Source organism: Lissotriton helveticus, chromosome 3_2, assembly GCF_964261635.1.
Source record: "Lissotriton helveticus chromosome 3_2, aLisHel1.1, whole genome shotgun sequence".
Lineage (NCBI taxonomy): Eukaryota > Metazoa > Chordata > Amphibia > Caudata > Salamandridae > Lissotriton > Lissotriton helveticus.
In genome coordinates, this window is record NC_136062.1 from 439141140 (window position 1) to 439157765 (window position 16626).

The window sequence follows — 16626 nt, forward strand, 5'->3', positions numbered from 1 at the left end:
ACGAGCCCCGCCCACGTCCAAACAAAGGCTGCCTGACTTCCAGAGTGCGCCCGCGCCAAGCGCATGCAGGTTTTGAGGAGAGCAGCTGTAGAGTGTGGACGTGGGAGCCCATGTGAGTATTGCTTTCATTTTGCTGGTCTTCTCCCTTCCAACCAACATTGGAGTTTCATCGTATTTGACATCATCAGCATGACCATCTGTTTTTCACAACACTTGGTGAGTCTGTGACAAATGAGAATGAACCAGCTATACATAGTGCACTTCATTCGGTTATGTCTTTAAATTCCCTGGGTCTTCCTACTCATCAGCTAAGAGAAAATGTCCTCTGTTCTCCATTGTAGGACTGTAGGTCCCTGCGGCAAAGTGTGGCAAAAACTTCATCTGGGGAGTGCTAGCCTATGTGGACAAAGGGAGTCTTGTGACTCGTACCTGGCCTTCAGTACTTCCCAGTAGGACCATTTACCCCTCAGTTGAGCCAAGACCATCATAAAGTCTAAAACTAGGCGCAAGGACAGATCAATGACACAGGGGTTTTCTGACCCCGAATGCTTTCTTGCTTTGCCTCTAACATCTCTGTACCCACTCTCTGCGTGTGCCTGATTCCCTCTCCCTTACAATGCCCCCTGCTTGTTTAGACCGCATTTAGTTCATAGCCCTACTCAATTCCGAATGAGTGTCTGAGCACTTTACAAGTAAAAACAGCATAGGAGAGCAGGAAACCTCTTTACACTGAAACTGAAGAAATACTAAACCATGGATTGCTACCATAAAAAGTCACCCAAAAGTAAAATGGTAGATTAGATGGCACAAATAGTAACAGCGTGGAAGAATTGATAGATATGCTATAAAAAAGCAAAATTGGGGAGGTTTGTCCGCACCTCCCACTCCTCTTCTGCACAAGCATTGTATACCCTGCCTCTAGGTGAAGTAAAAGCTGCATAGAACCGCTGAAATTCGCAGACGAATTATGAGTGATGACGCGGTTTCTAGTTCTGTTTTGCATACCCTCCCATATTGGAAGTAATGAGTGTTTGGTTATCACGTAGCTCTGTCGATCTTCTGGCTGTATTGGCCTCGTTTTTCGACTTTACCCAATTCCATGCATTACTTCTCTGTTTTCCACGGGGATGTGTCAAGGGCCTACACATTCGTGATAAGAGATCAGTAATAGCAGGTGTGAGTTAGCGTATATGTAACAGCGATCTTGGGGTGGAGACGTTTACTGATGTGACTGACCTATGAACATGGCACTTGCGCTGTCTGTCGCCACAAGGATCCGCCTAGTGCAAATCTCGAACCTATTTATATCTACTCTGTAACCCTATAAGTTACATGCTTGGCTCGTCTGACTGTCCACATTTATCACAACGAAAACTATAAATCGCGAAAGCAACTAAGAGCCAGCCCTGCACCCAGTGTAAAGGAGATTATGAAAAACGTGTTTTGTAAAAACAAAACAAAAATACTGGACCTAAAGAAACGGATTCTAGCCGTTGAATAGCCGTATTTAGGGGGTGGGAGTGTCCTATTCACACGCAGGGACTAGGCCCCGATGATATTCGAGGTTACCCAACCGACAAATGTGTACCCAGAGGGATGCCTGCTGAAGGGCACCCACGTATAATTGCTGTATGTGTTTCTACACGAAAGGTGCAGCCTAAAAACTGCTGGGAACGGCTACATGCGACCCATCGCCCTCTGTTGCAACACATTGCTCTCTAAAACACACACTTCTGATCTATGCCTTGGGTCTTGGCTAATCGAGAGCCCAGAGCCTCGCTTTCCCTGCATCCATGTACAAATCCATAGACGATGCGGTCTTGTTTCTTAGTACTCTGTTGTGTTTTGCACAGACTGCGCGTTGACAAAAACTCCATAAAAAGATGATATTGAGCTTCTAAAAGAGAATTGAGTTAAGGTTGCAAACGACTTTCCTTTTGCTCTTTAAATGTAAAGGACATGCAGACGTAGTAGTCGCATTGTTTGCTGCTGTCCCGTCGCAGTTATTACAGTACTGGAGATCTGTTGTGGAGAACTTTTTTAACACTAATTTGAGGCTAGTAAACATGCTTGCTCTCCAGCCCTTTGGGGGGGACCCAGTCCCCTCTGCACTTCAAGCCGGCCCCTTCATTGAAGCCGGTCTGGGGTTGCTTTTGTTGCCTTTTAGAGGAGAGGGTTCGCAGGGTAGCAGTTCGGTCTGGACAGTCCCTTTTGGTACTGCATCAGAGCTCTCGTCAGGAGACAACAGCATATTGCACTACACGTTCCCCTGCCATACTGCCAATGAGTAGCAACGCAACTACTGACCATCACACTCAAAGTGTGACAATTCTGGGGCTGAATTCTTTGTGTGTCCAAGAGTTGTCATGCACCAATGAAAATGACAAAATCACTCTTGTGAATAATGGAGTTCTGACTGGAGCAAGAATAACGTTTTGTTTAGTGAGTTTTCACGAAAGAACATGAACCACGCATATTATCAAAACTGTATTTAATGTGGATTAGCTGTCAATTACTGTTTTTTACTAAGTTAGTGCCAATTCATTTCTGGTGCTTTGAGCAGTTTTAGGATTTAGAGTTTTTCGTTGCTCAAATGGTTGCGATAGTTGATATTTATGTTTCCCTTCTCTTCATTTCTTGATTTTGCTCGCGAGAAAATGTCACTCATAGTCATTGAATGTCACTCATAATTACGATGAAATTATGAAAATGACACACATAAGCAATCTGAAACCTTGGCAGCCCAACAATTGATTTACGCCGATGAGGCGAGCAATCTTCGGTACTTTTCCCAGTAGACGTATCAACCACCATGGGTCAGAGTTTGCCGCTTTATCTCGGTGCTTAACAGAATCTGTTCTTCCACTCCCTGGTGAAGAAAGAATGAAGACCTGAACACCTGGCTCTCAGTACTGGTCGTGTCTCACCCCAGACGGAGCGTGGCTTCCACCAGCCTGCGTGGTAGTTACCAGCGTGGGTGTTTTACTGCATTCGGCGACACGTGAGTTTGTAATTCATAATAAAAAATATACAAGGCAAACTTAAAAGTTTACTCAGAATGAGTACATCCAATGAATAAACACAATCGTAAAAGCGCAGACGGTACCAGGGCAAACTTTTAGCCTAATGTGCACGTAAATACAAATGTTGCATTACAAATGCTATAGGTGTCACATTTGCGAAAGTTATAACTATTGGCATTGTAAATGACAAAGCTATTAATTTAGCTATTTTCAAAACCAACACATAAATGAACATTTGGTGAATTACCATTAAAATATTTGACTTTTTTACTAAGATATTATTGTACTCCTTTATGCAAACAAAATTTAGATACTGCATAAATAACTTTAATAAAACATATTTTATATGTAGCTTTTTATGTAAAAAAAAAACTATAGCACAAAGCAAAAAACAATTGCCATTTACAATGCTAATAGCTCAAATTTAAATAATGCGAGACCTATTGCATTGCAAATGCTTGTTATAATACAACCTGTGTGGTGTCCATCTGTAGTGTTGTCACTGTATTACTGTATGTGTTCACAAATGCTTTACTCATTGCCTCTGAGATAAGCCTGTCTGCTCGTGCCACTGTAGCCCCTTACCCATACTAGACGCAAGGTTCCCTATTTGGTTAAAGGTACCTACCTCTGCCAACTAAAGACCCCCAAATCTAACAAGGACCATAGTGAGTCAAACAAAACTGTTGTCTGGAATGTGGCCCAGAGTAATTAACAAAGCCTCCTATTAGTTCAAGTATTTCACTTTTTTTTCATTGTGTTTACAGTTGTCCATTCTGCTGTCTATATTTTCCAGGCAGCTGTAGTTGGGATTGTTGGCTCTGCTGTAGTGGCTGCTGTTGCCACTGCACGGTTCCTCGTGTTGTTGGAGCTGTTGTTGCTGTTGTTCCTGCAGTGGAGATAGTTGTTGCATATGCCATGGTCTTTGCTGAGGTTATAATTGTGACTGCTGCTATGGTGCATGCAATTGTAGAAGTTCGTTTTGCTATTGTAATCCATGGAATACTGGCAGCCTTGGTAGCTGCTATGGTCACTGCTTGGGAGAAACCATTTGTGGTGGCTGTTCTCTCTGCCTTTGGGGCGACTGCAGTTGTTGCTGCTGTGATCCCTGCTGTCCTGGTAGATGTGCATACTGTTGCAGACCCTGCAGTGACTGTGGCTTCTTCTGTGGTCCCTGCTGTTGTGGCTATGGTTGTCCATGCCATGGTAGCAGTGGCTTCCCATGCACTGGTAACAGCTGAGTTTGCTGCTATTGTCCCTGTTGTGATGGCGCACACAGTTGCTACTGTGGTTAATGTTGCATTTACAGCTGAGTTGGAAGCATTCATCACCGCTGTTGTCCCTGCAGTACTTGCATTTATTGTTGCAACCGTTGTTGCTCCAGTGGTGGTAACTGGTGTGGCAGTTTTGTGGCTCGAGTTGTGTCTCCTCCTTTTGTTAATCTTGTACCTTGCAGTGATAAAAAACATTTTTTTCCTTTGTTACTATACTGATGGCAGCTACATTTATGATGTTTTCCCTGCTACGTTCAATGTTCAGGCACTGTTGTGATAGCAGCTGTGTTCAATGTTTTGCTCCCTGCTATTAGTAAAGCTGAGGTCACTTCTGAAGGCCACGCTGAGCTTGCAGCTGTTTTTTGTCATTGTGAAAGCTGTTATTGCTGCTTCTATGGTGGCTATTGTGGAAGCTGATGTGTTCACTGCAGTGGTGGCAGATATTATTGTGGCAGCTGTTGTCGGCCCTGCTGTATTTACAACTGTGTATTGTATTGCATTGGCATTTAAACAGGGTATTCCATACACCTTGCAAGGACTAAAGTACTTTAACTGTGGTCACTGTGGTCGCCCGGGCATTGCTGGAGCTTTTGATGCAGTTGTTCTTGCCACGGTGGAAGTGATTGTGGCTGCTGATGAGACGTCACGACAGCTGGAACTGATGTGGTCCCTGTGGTAGGTTTAGACATGGTTGTTGCTGTGGTCCCTACTGCGGATGCTACTATTGATCCAGCCGTGCTGTGGCTCTGGCTCTTCCTGTCATTACAGTTGTGGTTCTGCTGTTGCCCCTGCTGTGGTTGTAGCTATGGTCACTGCTGTGGTTACAGCTGGGGTGGAAAGTGTTGTCACTGCTTTGGTACTTCCTACTATTGTTGAAGTTTTGTTGCTTCTATATTGGTAGTTGTGCTGTTCCTACTGCTGCTGCTGTGGCAACTGCTCCGCCTGTGGTGTCACTATTGTGGCAGCTGTTGTGACTGTGCTGACGACAGCTATTGTTCCCCCATAGTCCCTGCAATAGGGGCAACTGTCCTCAGTGCTGTGCTTCCTGCTGTTCTGGCAGCTCTTGTTGTGACTGCTGTCTTTCCTGCCTTGTTGAAAGCATCGTGTTGGTTATTGTCCATTCTGTATTGCCCTTAGTATGTTATATTATGTATTAGGGTTAGTGTGCCTTTTCCCATAGTTTGTCCCTCTTAGTTTTCCTTAGTGCATTAATGGAATTAGAACTGCATGATGTGGATGGAATGAAACCCTGACATTCATACAGATGCTGGCGGCTGTACTGCTCCATGTATGATGCTGCTTCTGCTGCTGGGGCTTATATGACTTGGAATACATCCAGTTTTAAACTAATCTAGACTCTGGAGATTTACTACAATTTGTAGCGACGATTAGCGCCAGCAGAACCACCTACGCTGGCAACGTCTATTGCCATTTCGCTCTACTTTGAAGTTGTAGTTCGTTAAAGTGCTCCTCTTACTTGTGTGCTGCACAGACGAACTTCCAGGAGCAAATCTCGACACCAGTATTTCGAGGTGAGATTTTTATGTAAAGGGCGCTGCTCAGACTTGTCTTAGCTCTGTAAGCGCCGTCCGCATCTTTTCAATTATGCGGAATCCCTCTTACCGCATTGTTTAAAGTGCCTGGATTCCATTGAAGTGCTGCAGCGGCGGCCTTCACCGCATTCTGGAGGCATTCCAGGACCGGAACTTTACCTGGCGGCCACTCGGACACCAGCGCCCTGACTTCAGACACAAGCGCATCTTTGATTGGGCTGCATCCTAATGTTCAATGCCATACGCACGCATCAGTGGAGTGCGCACAGACGCACGCATCATTGGAGTGCGCACAGACGCACGCATCATTGGAGTGCGCACATACGCACGCTTTCCAGTCAACTATCCTTCTGCGATACACATGCCATTCTGCTAGGTGTGTGCACTGAGCTCTTCTATGACGCACGCATTCCCACATGGTGCGTCCACAGCGCAGTGATTCTAGTGGTGGCACGCACACATACCAGCGTGCTGAGCATCGGAACAATGATAATTCTTGTGTGGTATTGGGCACATGTTTACTTTTTTGTTGGTTTGTCTTCTATCTGGGGAGTGCCATTAGTAACAGTATTTATTGCCTTTTACCTATCTTCCATTTACATAAGCCATCTAGCCAATATAACTATTGCCTTCTAAGCGTTTACACCAATAATATGCATACCTGTTTATTCCATCTGTAATCTACACTTTCAAGTATCTGGAAATGTTGTTTTTTTTTTTTAACTACCTACAGGTACTGCTATTCCACATAGCATGGCATCGGGTACTACTTTAAATCTTACTCCTCCACAACCTTATGCGCGTTCCTCTGGAGTAAATGTGTTAAAGAAGTGGCAAGAACTGAAAGAGTATTTCATGAACTACATTTCCACCTTGCATGAAGAGGACGATTTTACACCTGACGAGCAAAAGAAAATCTTACTGCATCCCTTGGGTCCTATTGGTTTGAGGATTTATGATCGAATTACACAAAAACACGTTCTGGAGTAAATGTTTTCGTGCCTCCCCTGGAAGATCCCGATGCATACTATGCACCCACTGTTTATGTTGGTATAGACAGCTATTTGTTTTACCATAGAAAAAAGTTAAAAGAAGTCTGTGGACTAAGAGGGATGCGCAACTTCAAGAAGTCGAAAAATCGTAAAAAGAGCTGAGCTTACTGTCAGCTGTGCAAAAGCGGGTTTTGGCTGACACTAACATTACAAATGATTTGCACAATAAAGGGCAAACTAGTGAGGTAGTAAATTAAATAAAATTGGGTAAGAAACAGGTATTCTCAAATAAAAGAATCTCTAAATAGGCTACAGAAAAAGCAACAGGAGTATAACAAAGATATAAAATGTGACAGATGTGGGTTTTCAGGTCGTTTGGCCAACAATAAAAAATTCCCAGCCCGGAATGATAGGTGTTCTGGGTGTGGTATAACGGGCCATTTTCTTAAGCTGGGCCAGAAAAAAAGTAATAGATATTCTGCTGTTAAACTTTTAGAGGAGGAGTCGGACTCAGACACTCAAGACTCAGATGAAGGCAACAACAACGTGTGTATTGGGTTTAGAGTCAATGTCGGACATGCTGGGCATTGCCACCAATAGAAAAAGCCCAAGGGTTGTATTGAGATTGGTGGTGTATCAATAATCCTCATTGCATATTCCGGTTCTCCTTGCACTATTGTAGATGAAGCTGTATGAGATGAGAAGGGTGGAAGGTGAAGAATTGGAGTTTCCAGACATCTCTCCGAAAAGGTTCACAAGAGATCCTATACCTCTGGTTGCTTTTAGAAAAATGAAGTTAAGATTTAAGGGACAAAAGGCTGAGTGCAAATTGTACATTTCAAAGGCTGCTTCATCTGTTATCGGTTGATGGGACCAAGGAGAACTTGGAATCATTTTGGAATTCCAATAAAGAGGAACCTGTCATTGGGGTGCAATGTGTAGCAAGTGAATGTGCAAATATTTGAATGGCATACCCTGTTGTGTTTTTGGATAAAGTTGGAGGACTCGAGGGATTACGCACGGAAAGACAATGTTGTCAAAAGCATAAACAAAGCTAGGAGCATTCCTATGAGCATCGGAGATGATGTTTCAAAGGAATTTGACAAACTACTTGAAGCGGGTATAATTAAATCCGTGGAAGCTTCAGATTGGGTTGCATCATTAGTTGTCACTCGACAAGCCAACAGTAAACTCAGGTTGTGTGAAAACCTTAGAGATTAATGAAAAAAGCTTACTGGTGGATCAATTTCCCCTTCCCAAAATTAACCAAAGGTTGTCTATCACAAAGGGTGCCAAATGGTGCACCACAATTGATCTCACGTCCTTGTACCACCAAGTCCTTTTGCATTCTGACAGTCACAGATTGACAGCATTTATTACATCCTTTGGGTACTTTCAGTTTTTGAGAGTTCCGTTTGGGTTAGCATCTGCAGCTGCCATTTTCCAGCGATTAATGTTTAAACTTTTCAAAAAGTTAAAAAGTGGTATTTTTCCAGGATGATATCCTGGGTGAGACAAAGAGGCAGCACGATAAAAAACTTAGGGAGGTCCTGTATATTCAATGTGAAAAAAGTCTAACAGCCCAATATTCCAAGTGTAAGTTTGCAAAAAAGTCAGTCACGTATTTAGGCCATGGAATTAGTGAGAAGGGTGTGGAATCCAAAGCACTTTTGGTGGAGGCCTTTAGATGGTCTGATAAAAAGTTAGTTAGTAAAGTGGATACCTAATCCATAGCATGCTTGTTAGGCAAAGTATTTTTGATTGAACGTTTGCCCAAAGTTATTTTGAGTGATAATGGGCCCCTAATTTTGTTCAGAAGCATTTAATGCTTTCCTGAAAAGGAACAGCATAATGCACAAAACAACTTCTATTTACCATCTGCTGATAATGGTTCTGTGCAGCGCTTTAACAGAGAGCTGACAAACACCATCCAGTTAGCTAAAGAGCCAAATTATTCTGGGTTAAGGATATATGGCGCACAGTTTGGGCTTACAGGGCCACACCTGCTGTTCTATTGGGTTTAGCCCTTTTGAAATTATGAAGGGCAGAGTGCCAACTATGAAGGGCAATGTAGTATGGATGCATTGTTCCAAGAGGAGCGAGTGGACTCCTGATGAGGTTAAGCAAAGGGTTGGCAAGACTCAAGACTAGAGTAAGAAATACCACGACAAAAAGCATAGATTCAAGCAGGTAGAGTTGGGAATAGGTGATTGGGTGAGAGTTACAAAACCAGGTGTTTATAGGAAACATTTCATCCTTTACAAGTGGTTACACTCTTATGTAACTCAGTCCAGCTGAGTGATGGCAAGGTGTGGCATTTGAGCAGCTTTTCGCTATACAAGGAATAGAAGAAAAATCCTTATAATACTTTTGGAGTGTGCCCTCAAAACTATATAAAAATAAGTCAGATTGGTTATAGGGAGAGTGTTCTGGTGTCACTGGAAGTGGTGTGGTTGGTGAAATTGAAGTTGCTGGGGTCAATGGACGCGAACAGTGTTGAATACTTGGCCAAAGTTCCTCAGCTTTCCTGTCCGTACATGGTGAGGCCAGAAGGGGAACATCTCGGCGCATGATCAAGAAACCAAAGAGGTTTCAAGAGTACATATGCAATTGAACGTTTATTATTACTGTATTAATATTTGTGTCATTTTTTTCCTTTATTCTTATTGCTTTTTTAAATTTTGTTTTGTTGTTTTGAAGGAGAAAGATGTGTTGTATTGTGTTGCCCTTAGTATGCTATATTATATATTAGGGTTAGTGTGCCTTTTACCATAGTTTGTCCCTCTTGGTTTTCCATAGCACAATAATTGATTACAACTGCATGATGTGTATGCAATGTGAACTTGTCATTCATGCTGATGCTGGTGGCTGTAATGGTCCATGTATGATGCTGCTTCCTCTGCTGGGTTTTATATTACTTGAAATAAATCCTGTTTTAAAGTAATCTGGACTTTGGAGATTCACTACAGCCCCTGCCACTTTAGCTGTATTCATTGCTGTTGTGACCGCTGTGGTTGCTATTGCCGGTGTAGTGATTGTAGATATGGTTGCTGCTGTGGTTTCTTCTGTTCCAAAAGCTGTGGTTACTGCCTAGCTGAGAGCTGTTGTTTCTCACGTGGTTCCTGCTGTTGTAGCACCTGTCGTCACTGCTGTGTTTCTGCTATGGTTATGGCTAAGTTTGCTGCTCTTGTACCTGCTGTTGTGGTCTTTTCTGCACTTGTATCCCTGTAATGCTGGCAACTGTTACTCTTGTTATCTCTATTGCAGTGGCACCTGTGGTCAATTCTGTCATCCCTGATGTGGTGTTGGTGTTTTTGTGTATCTTTATCAAAATGCAGAATGTAATTTTACTCTTACACTGATATGTATACACTGATAAACTGCTATTGTCTTTGAAACAAATTTCCTATGTCATGTAGAAGTGTGTTTTCTTAGCTCTTGTTAAATAAGCCTCAATTTAGGCCCAGTCACCAAAATGGATGTCTTCTCCCTGCACGTTTCACTGTTCATTATTTATGCAGCACAGAGTCAAGCAGAGGCATGTTTGTTTATTTCCAATGACTGATGCTCTTACTGTTCTCAATAAAAAAACTTTCCTAGCTTGATCACAAACCTTTACTTTCTCAAGGTCCTTCAGCTAGCTCACTGTACCCTATTAATTCATTGCATTTGCTGTTGTCCATGTAACTAATTTTCCCTGCCATCTCCGGATTTCTTTAGCAAAGAGTGGGCAGAATCAATATTCATGAAGTGGGATTATGCTCAGGTGCTAAGGCAATATGACATTTAATAAAACTGTTATTTGCTAAGGAAGTAACACTTTTAATCATACCAAAGTGTTGCTTGCAGTTTTCGTAATTTAATATGCAATCATTGTGTATAAAAAACCCTCGATTTTGGTCGTGAGCCCGAAGACTCCCAAGACCTTTCGATATTGCTAGGGATGCTGCTAGACGTTTCTCTATTAGTTTTTCTGCTCACTTGGGCTTAGAATATGTTTTTGATTGTGCACTACTCTGTTATGTCTTTTTTGCTGAAAGCCTTATTGATGACTGTACCGCATCTTTTGAGTTTTGAAATAAAACTTTTTAATGTATTTTCCTGATCTAGAACTCAATAATAGAGTGGCCCTTTATTTTATTGACTGTATTTTGATTAATCAGGAGGTGCCCTAACTTGGAGACACATTGCCTCATAAAACAGAGTTTAACACCGTCTCCGGTTAGTCATCCCATGGGAGTTCTGCTGAGGTAAAATTTTGGGGTTACATTTTTTAGGCTCCCTCGTGGCCACAGTGGTGAAAGTGTTGGTCATTGCTTTGGTACTGCTATTGGACCTAATGTGACAGGGGTTGTGGGCAGCTTTAGTTGGGATTGTTGTTTCAGATTGTTATGAGAAAAGTTCCTGCTGTTGTGCCTTTTTTGATAGCAGATTGGTCACTACTGTGCTCCCTGATCTGGTTACAGAGGTGTTGGAAGTGTTGCTTCTGTGGCATCTGTTCTGCTTGTTGAAACTGTTGTAGCTATGATTGTGGTGGTGGTAGTTGATGTTTCAGCTTCTGATGCTTCTATTGGAGCACCTATTCCTGTGGTTGCTGATGATGTATACTATGTTCACTACTGTGCTCCCTGATGTGGTTACAGCTGTGGTGGAAGTGTTGATTCAGTACCGCCTGTTCTGCCAGTTGAAACTGTTGTAGCCATGGTGTGGTGACTGAGGTTGCAGCTTCTGATGCTTCTATTGGAGCACCTATTCCTGTGCTTGCTGATGATGTATACTATTTTGACTACTGTGCTCCCTGATGTGGTTACAGCTGTGGTGGAAGTGTTGCTTCTGTACCCCCTGTTCTGCTTGTTGATACTGTTGTAGCCATTGTGTGGTGACTGAGGTTGCAGCTTCTGATGCTTCTATTGGATCACCTATTCTTGTGGTTCCTGATTAAATATAATCTATTGTCACTGCTGTTTTTCTTGATGTGGTTGCAGTTGTGATCACTTCACTGCTGTGATCCCTGTTGTGGGCACTGATATTGTCCCTATTTTTGTGGAAGGTACGGTCACTACTGTGGACTCTGCTGTGGCTGGCATTGTAGTTACTTCTCTGGTCTCTGCTGTGGTAGCAACTAACTGTGGCCACTGCTTTTCTTCTATGCTGTAATTGCAACTATGGGTGCTGCTGTGAGGGTGAAAGAGGCTGACCACAAGACATGTTCAGTCTATTTCTCTACTTGGCAGAGCTTTGCACCATGTCCAAGTAGGGAACACAATCCCAGTTAGGGTTAGCCAGATACACACTTTAAAATAAACTGTGCTCACCCTCTGGTATATTGGCACAGAGCAGGAAGTCTTTACATAAGATGCAATGTGTTAAGTATTTGTGAAACACACACACTGTAGCACAATGAGTAAAACAAGATCACAGAAACTTAAATACTATCAATAGAAGTTGAGATATGTATTTTTAAAGAATAAATGCAAAAACGGTACTTAAAAGTCAGTAGCACTAAAAGGGAGCTTGAGGTCACGCTCAACCAGGATAAATCTGTAGTGAAGCTGACCCCGATGGAGCACAGGCCCCGCTGAAGTTTTACCTTCTCAAGTTGAGCCAAGAGTCATGTTCGCAGGTAAGAGGTTCACCGGAAGTAGGGTGAGCATCATTGACAGTGGTCCACGGGGCGCAAAGAGCCACCGGGCATTGCAGACAAATGGGCAGGGGCCTCGTGGTCGCGGGCGATGATGCTGCTGTGCAAAGAAACAAAGTTGTGCCTGCTTGCGCTGATCCTTCGAGTGAGCCACACAGTCCTAGAGCAAACGGACCAGTTTGTGGTCGCAAAGAGCCCGCAATAGTGATTCAAGGAGCTGCGGCACAGAAAACCAACATCTGAGGCCCAGGACTGGATAGGTACCTCATGCATGGGAGTACTCACAGATGGCAGAGCAAAGCAGCAGCAGCATTGCAGGTAGTCTGTTATGGCACTGAGACTTCAGAAAACAGAAGGCAAGCCCTTGGACTCACTCTGGATTCAAGCGAGACTGGTCCAATACTTGTCCTTTGGCGCCTCTGTTTTGTTGTGTTTTATTTTTCTATGTTAGTTTCTAATGGTGTACAGTTTTGTAAATTGTTTGTATTTTTTGTATATACTGTTGATTGGTATGACTGATGATGGCTTGTATGGGTGTGATTGGTGGTTGCTATGAAGTTGTGAGAGGGCATATGTCGCATATATTTTGATATGTAAATAGGTTTTGTATATACAATTATGTCTCTTTTGCTGTTGGATCTATAAATGAAAACTTCAGAAAACAATAATAAATAGATATGTTTTTCAAATAAATACTCTCTGTGTGGGACTACAATGATGCTTTTTATGGATTAGAGTGTGCGCCTCTTAATAGAATTAGTTTTAGGGGGGGTTCTCTTGTGTTTGACTACAGTATTTTCCCTGCCTCCTCCCCCTAACAATTATTTTCAGGGACCCTCGTGTGTTTTTGACTGTTACCCCAATCCTTGTCATCAGGGCAGAGATAAGAGAAGCAGTTCCTCAGAACAGTCCGTCAAAGCAAAGTGGCAATCCCTAGAGCACAGCAGTCTTTACTCCAGCAGAGTTCTTCCCAGGTACAGTAGTGTACTGACTTGGTAGGGTCAGAGACCCAGTACTTATACGCAAATATTCCTTTGAAGTGGGGTGGGGGGTGACTTCATAGCAGGTCCTTGAAGTGTACGAGTCCCTTCCATCCCAGCCTTTCAGCCTGTCTGCCAGGCTATCTGTGGGGGGTAATAAGTCCTTTGTGTGGGGACAGGACACTGCGCATTCAGATGTACGTGTAAGCTCCATTTCCTCAGGAAGGAAGGCTTTCAGAATGCAGATGAGTCCTCTGTCACACCCACCCTTCCTATGTTTGTGCCTGTCTAGAGGGAATGTACAAAGTGTAGCTGTCACCCAGCCCATATTGGAGACAGGCTGTAGGCACACAGAGCAAAGTGAAGAGCAGAGAAATGTACACTTTCTAAAAGTGGCATTCCTAAAATAGTAATGCCAAATCCAACTTTACAACTAAAGAGGACTTATCATTACCATTCCAAAGATAAGAAAAATGATTTAGCTACTCCTTTCTAATCAGGAATTACAGCTTACAGGTGCTTCGAGTAATTCTCAATGCAATCCTATAAGAGAAGTAAGGTTCATAGCAGTGAAAAATTGATTTAGCTGTCTTTCACTACCAGGACACGTAAAACATAAAAGTACATGTCCTACCTTTTAGTCGCACAGCACCTTGCCCACAGGGTTACCTAGGGCCTACCTTAGGGGTGACCTAAGCTTAATAAAAAGGGAGTTTAGGGCTTGGCAAGTGGTTCTAAATGTAAAGTCGAAGTGGAAGTAAACTGCACACACAGGGCCTTCAATGGCAGACCTGAAACAGGTTTGAAAGGCTACTCATGTGAGTGGCTCACTCAGTGCTGCAGGCCCACTAGTAGCATTTAGATTACAGGTCCTGGGTACATGGTATACCGCTTTACAAGGGACCTACAGGTAAACCAAATATGCCAATCATGTATACACCAATGTCACCATGTTTTAGGGGAGAAGCACATACACGTTAGCATTGGTCAACAGTGGTAAAGTGCTTAGAGCCCTAAAGCCAAAAAAAAGGTCATAAAAAGAGGAGGAAGGCAGAAAGTTTGTAGTGACCCTTTAGAGAGGGCCATTTTCAAATACTGGCAGTCAGCCAAATTTGTCTTCAGCAAGACCAAAAAAGCTAGCCTCACTTCTTCGGTGACCTCTTACAACTAATGGCCAATCAAATCAACAGCTCCTGTAAAAATGGTAATCAACATTACAAAGTTCCTCTCCGTATAATCTCCATTTACTTTCTTTTATTATTATGACCAAAAAGCTGACATGAATGTAAACAAATGCATCTTACACTGTTGGTCACTCTGAAATATTAAACACAGCCGAATGCATCATTATATGCTGTAAGCTCCCCAAACTGGTTCAGTGCTTATTGCACGCTGTTAAAAGTGTTGTGGTTATTACAGCCTACACTTTGCATTGCTTAACGTTATCGCTGCTCCCTCTTTAGACACCCAGTAAAAGTGCCTGATCTCACCAAACCAACAAAAACCAGTGGGCACCTTTGCAGTACAGCAAAAACAAGACCAAAATGTGAAGAGCAAACACTAGATGTTGTGTGTATGATTGTGCACTTTGTACTGCACTGCTTGCCAATACATTGGACCCTCCAGTGCCTGTAGATTACCTCTGACACCACATAACACCTGCCACACACAGGCTTATCAGAAGCATTGATCGAACTCTGTGTGGACCCACTCTGGTTAGTTCTCCCACCTTATATTTAGAACAAAAGGCTAGCTACGGAAAGAAACTATTTGACACCAGCTAGTGATTTGGCCGCCATAGGTGCCTTATAAAAGCCATGTCATGTCTGCTTCTTTTTTATTTTAAAACATCTTGCAACAAAAGAGCGCGGGCCTCAAAAAAGCAAAAAGAGCCCTGCCTTCCCTCCACTTGTGACAGCCCTGTCCACACAGACATTTGTGACTTCAGCCCTATGTAAAGTGGGACATCAAACTTACCAGGATTTAAGCCACCTGCACTTTGCATCCCAGATTTGCAGTTTTGCTTTTTTCATCCAAAGTATAGCCCTGTAAGTGGCAGAGTAGATGATGGCAGCCAGCCCAGGACTTGCTGAACCTCTTGCACATGGCAAGCACCATCTGAGAACAAATTGATTGTCTTTTCTATAGTTGTATCTACATTTATATCTACATCTATATCTTTTGGACTTTGCTGTGTGCCTTGTTTTCTGTTATCTGGCTATGCAGGCCTATTTAACATTGTCACATTATTACCACATTGTAGACAATGAACCCTTATAGGTCAGGTGACATATACTTCCTGCCGGGTGACCATCTTGGGTGAGGACCTTTTTGATTGGGTGAATGCTGTGTCCGGATCACGGGGTGCTCCATGGTTACTGTGACGAGGGAGGCGGACGAGGTTGGTAATGTGTGTTGCAATTCGGATTTTGTAGGCTATTGACAAGCACTATCAAAATGTGTTCCAGTGGCGTTCTCTCCTGGCCCATACTAGGGCAAATCTGTGCATCTGATTTATAATTGTTCATTCTTCTGAGAGATAAAATGTGCACCCGAGAGAATGTTCAGCAAAGAGACAGGCAGCGTAAGGAGGAACTTTCTTCTTAGTGGAAATAAATCTGTGTATTGTCTTACATTGTGAATAAGGAAGTCTGTCCTCTACCTAGTAATGGTAACAACACTCTGGTTGGGGTTTCACAAGAGCCTAGTCAGCATGTGGATGAAGTTGGGTGCCATGGCTAATTGCCACTCTGCCTGACCTGAATCGTGATTGGTGTGGTGACTCAGCAGTATACTGGGTCACACTGCCTGCCCATCTGTGCTTGGGTTCTGCAGTTGCCATCTGCTTGCAGTGTTGCTTCTGGGCAAGGCGGTTGCAGCCCGCTGCTGTGTACTGCTTGGGCACACTGCTGTTTTAAGGGGACGTAGTAGAGCACACCATCGGGAACCAATTTGGGGTGCAGGATGTTCATTAGGGTGGAGGGTAAACTAGGCAGGGGGATAGGTGAACATAGAGAAGCGCATGCGTGGCTCATCACAAGTGAGCCCAACTAGCTAAATGTATCCGCCAGTCAAAGGCTCTCAGGCGGGCATGGGCGAGTTAGTTCAGTGCCGCTGGGGTTCTATGTCAGGAAATGGAGGCTTATGATTATGCTTCTCTTTC